The sequence below is a fragment of the Triticum aestivum genome, chromosome 5D (genome assembly GCF_018294505.1).
Source record: "Triticum aestivum cultivar Chinese Spring chromosome 5D, IWGSC CS RefSeq v2.1, whole genome shotgun sequence".
Taxonomy (NCBI): Eukaryota; Viridiplantae; Streptophyta; class Magnoliopsida; order Poales; family Poaceae; genus Triticum; species Triticum aestivum.
This window is the reverse complement of record NC_057808.1, coordinates 414,556,410-414,560,512: the sequence shown is the minus strand read 5'-3', so window position 1 is coordinate 414,560,512 and position 4,103 is coordinate 414,556,410. Positions and strand designations below refer to the sequence as shown.

At 50.4% G+C, this 4,103-nt stretch overlaps 1 pseudogene; it reads left to right on the top strand.

The window, feature by feature from the left end:
• Window positions 1–2,658: 2,658 nt before the first annotated feature.
• Window positions 2,659–3,636, top strand: LOC123125215 (dehydration-responsive element-binding protein 1H-like; annotated as a pseudogene).
• The last annotated feature ends 467 nt before the right edge of the window (window positions 3,637–4,103 follow it).

The window sequence follows — 4,103 nt, the reverse complement described above, 5'->3', positions numbered from 1 at the left end:
TGCGATGTGGCAATTTCAGTTTCTAGAACATGGCAAATTTAGTATTTTGATGATGGCAACTGCAGTACTTTGACCATGAAAAATATTTTTTGTATGAACCATGGCAATTTTAAGTTTGCATGTATCATGGCAATTTTAGTTTATGGTTCATGACAAGTCTAGTTTCTTAATTCCCTGTTTTATAAATATCAAAAATTACTTTTAAATGTAGAAGAAAATAGTTAAAAAATATCATGGCAACTTCAGTGTAAAGACCATGGCAATTCATGTGCAATAGACATGGCAACTTTTAATCCAAAAGAAAATCGTCTAAATATATTGATATGAGATCTAGTTTCGAAGCTCTCGTCGCGAGGGATTTAATGGTGAAAACGGATCTTCAATCGGATTTTTTATTTAAGAGATAAAACATTTTAAAAACTGAAAATCCAAAAAAATTCCCACATGCATGCATGCGATGACGTGGCGCATTCTGTGTATTATAGGGCATGTGGGCGGGTTTCGGTCCCACCAGACATGTAGGCGTTAGGATTGTCCCTTTTTTAAGCGTGCCCTCGAACCATGAAACCTTGAAAGGATAAGCGAAGGACGCTGATATCCACCACACGTGTGGTATATTAGACATCCGCCCACACACCATGTGTGGCGTGAGCAGGAGGCAGCCCACACGGGCTGTGTGGGGCGGACATTAGAATTTCCCACACGTGTGGGCGCAGCTACTTCGTACCACACGCCCAACAAGTACTACTCATCTCCACCTCGCGCGTGTGGCACGAAGCAAGAATGCCCACACGTCCTGGCGCAACTACGTTAGGTACCCGCGGGATGATGATTTAGTTGCCATCCGGGATGGCAGATGTAGTTATCCGGGATGGCAAGTGTAGTTGTAAAAGCATGGCAACTCTATCTGTTTTGGTTAACTATAGTTGCCATGTCTAATTTATGGTAGTTGCCGTGTGTAATCAAACCGGTGTTGCCGTGTGTGATTAACTACTTGCCACATATGGTCAAACAGTAGTTGCCATGTGTGTTTACCTAGTTGCCATGTGTGGTCCAACCATAGTTGCTATGTATGGTTAATCACAGTTGTCATGTGTGTTTATCTGGTTGCCACGTACGCGCAACTGCAGTTCCCGTTTAGCAACGAATTACAATTGCCATGTGTATTTACCTAGTTGCCACGTTCGCGTAACTGTAGTTGCCATCCACAACGTAGGAGTGTCATGTGGGCGAAAAGCAGTTCGCCCACACGCGTATGGACTAGGTGGTGACTGTGTGGGCAGAAACTAGTTCGCCCACACACGCAGCTGGCAAACAACATAGTGCGGGGCATGTGGGCAAACTATCTAATGCCCACACACCAGCTCCGTCCTACTTGGCATGCAATTTCTGCCTCAATGTGTCAAGATTTATGCAAACTGCACTGGACGATAATCCACGCGTGTGGGCGAGTTGCAAAACTGCCACACATGTGGGCGTTAGTATTTCCGTAAGCGAATATATCCGTCGCTGGGCCTCCATGGGCAGCTGGAGCCCAATTTACCGCTACCCTCGAATGCACCGATACGGATACGGGTATCAGTATCGGGCCAATACGGATACGTAAATTTGTCATTTTAAAAAAGTGCCAATACGGATACGTTTTACTATTTTTTTTAAAAGGATTCAAAATGTCAACCGTGGCCTTTTTACATGCATGGATTCCATGGTTCCCTGTCTTCTTTAGCAAATGAGCAGAAACTCTAGAGTAGCTACTCAAAGCTTCATGACCACAGTAGTCACATTTCCATTTAGTGTTGCCCCCTCCAGGTGACTTCTCTATGATTTGAACATGGCTCCACAATGGTGCCCTTAGATTTGTAGGTACAGTAGGAGGTTCAGCAGGAGGAGCCATCTGGAGGAGATGAGAAAAATGAGATCTTCACAGATCAGAGGAGAAAGAAGAGAGGATGAGCTTGGCTGGGCAGGAAAAAGGAGAAGAGGCGTTGGTGAGGAGTAGCAGCTCGTCGCTGGCTAGACGCCGCTGCCGCCCGCCCTGGGTGAGTAGCTGCTAGGTACGCAGCCACCAGCCGCCGCCTGGTGTGAGCTCGGGAGGGAGGAAAGAAAACTGGGAGAGAAAGGAAGGGGGCATTGGGGTACTAGGGTTGCTGTCTGCCTCTAAGCTGGGCTGAGTGGTCTCTTAGATGGGCTGGGCCGTATCCAAAACAAACTGAAAAAGTATCCTTCAAGTATCTGAATTGTTTTAAACCGTTTATTAAGATACTCCTTGGATACGTATCGGGGGCGTATCGGAGGAGTATCAGTATCGGATACGGTATCCGATACCTGAAGTATCGGTGCATTCGAGCCGCTACCCAAAGAAGGAAGCTGCCTCCACTCAAAAAAAAGGAAGCTGCCTTTGCTCTAGAAAAAATTGCTGCAAGCTGTCTTTGCTTAACACGCTGCTATTGGCTCCTTAAAAAAAACGCGCTGCAATTCGCCACGCGTCGATCTCACATGGGTCGCAGGACAAAAAGGCGCTTAATCGACTAGAATAAGGGCCACGTACTACCCAGCTGCTGTCCAAAGCGCGTTCATATACTGTAGTACGCTTGAAGCTCCACATGACACATACCTATAAATACGTCCCACACACTCCACAGATGTTAGTAACACCGATCACCAAACACTCTCACTCAAGCTCAAGCATCCCACGGCTAAGCTCACACTCCTCACTAAGCTCAAGCACCAAGCTCGACTGCTCGTTACCGAGCACTCCGGCGTTAGCCATGGACATGGGCATGGATCTTTCCGGCTCCTCCCCGTCCTCGTCCGTGTCATCCTCGCCCGAGCACGCATCGGGGCGGGCGTCGCCGGCAAGCGCCCCGCGGGGCGCACCAAGTTCCGGGAGACGCGGCACCCGGTGTACCGCGGCGTGCGGCGCACGGGCAACGCGGGACGCTGGGTCTGCGAGGTGCGCGTCCCCGGCAAGCGTGGCGCTCGGCTCTGGCTCGGGACGTACCTGACCGCCGAGGCCGCCGCCCGCGCGAACGACGCCGCCATGCTCGCACTCGGCGGCCGCTCCGCCAGGTGCCTCAACTTCGCCGACTCGGCGTGGCTGCTCGCCGTGCCGTCCGCGCTCTCCGACCTCGCCGACGTCCGGCGCGCGGCCCTCCAGGCCGTCGCGGATTTCCAGCGACGGGAGGCTGCCAATGGCCTGATAGCCAGGACCGTTGCCGAGGAGACCCCATCTAGCGCTCATGCACAATCGTCGTCTGAGTCCGACAGTGCCGATTCGTCGGAGGCGTCGGAAGCTTCCGCCGATGGAGAGTTCGAGGTGCTGGCTACAATGGACATCGATATGTTCAGGCTTGACTTGTTCCCGGAAATGGACCTGGGCTCGTACTACGTGAGCCTCGCAGAGGCGCTGCTCATGGACCCGCCGTCGACGGCGGCCATCATCGACGCGTACTGGGACAACGGCGACGGCGGAGCAGATGTCGCGCTCTGGAGCTACTAGCTAGCTAGTGTCGATAAATGATTCCCCATCCGATTCTGCTCTGTTTTGAGTCTAGATTATATTTTTCCCCTTTGCAAAGTTTCCACTTTGAAGCTGTTTCCAATCCAGCACTCAATTATGGAACAATTTTATGCGACTGTTTTCTTCCCTTCCTGAAACGTACATGCAGTTTCATACTGTAAAGAGGAACACGAAAATGCGAAAATCAAAACTGATACTCTGCACCTTAGAGAAAAGAAAAACACTGATACTCGATTGGTTGAGACGACTTGCGAAGGGTTCCGGAAAAAGGAAATATACCTTCACGTGCCATGACTTCAACAGAGAAAGCGATGTCGAGATCGACGAGGTGACTGGAACTGCAGCGAGCAATCCAGAAGATGTGGTCTGACTCTGATGCCTTACGTTCCGTCTACAAGATGTGGTGTAGAGAGTTCTGAATCTTCTTGTCAAGATCTTTGTAGCTGAGCGAGCAGTCATTTTCAACGGGCGGGATTGGGGTGAAGAGGCTGCCGCACACTCTGACGCGCCGACTGCTGCAGTCGGGCTCCACACCTACTTTCTGAATCTTGGGTCGAAGAGAGCAAGATACGATGCTTCCCTT